This window comes from Myotis brandtii, unplaced genomic scaffold (assembly GCF_000412655.1).
Source record: "Myotis brandtii unplaced genomic scaffold, ASM41265v1 scaffold1234, whole genome shotgun sequence".
NCBI lineage: Eukaryota > Metazoa > Chordata > Mammalia > Chiroptera > Vespertilionidae > Myotis > Myotis brandtii.
Window position 1 is genome coordinate 135177 of NW_005354309.1, and position 467 is coordinate 135643.

The window sequence follows — 467 nt, forward strand, 5'->3', positions numbered from 1 at the left end:
CTTGGACACGCCCCTGAGGCTGGCCCCGCCCCCCCTGCCTGGCTGTGTGAGGCGGCGTGAGGAGGGGCAGAGTTCAGCTGCGATGGGCCCGCCTCCATGCTGGCTCTGCTCCCTCCACTGGTCTCCCTTTTTTTTTTTTGAGAGGGAGAGAGAGGAACATCAATGAGAGAGAGGAAAAAAGGGCTTCTGTGGTGAGTGGTTCACGTAGAGCAGCCTATTGCTCTTCGTGCGGAATCAACATCAAGAGATTTCGGAAGCATCATTTTTTGGCACTTGGGCAGCTGGTAATCATTGGCCCTGGCGCCATAGTTCCCAAATACACAAAAAACGGTTTTCTATACACCCCATTTTGCACTTTGTTTTTCTCATTCCTACCCATTCCATGCACTGCAGGCATAGATGTCGTTCTCATTGGTTTTTTTTTTTAATATATTTTATTGATTTTTTACAGAGAGGAAAGGAGAGAG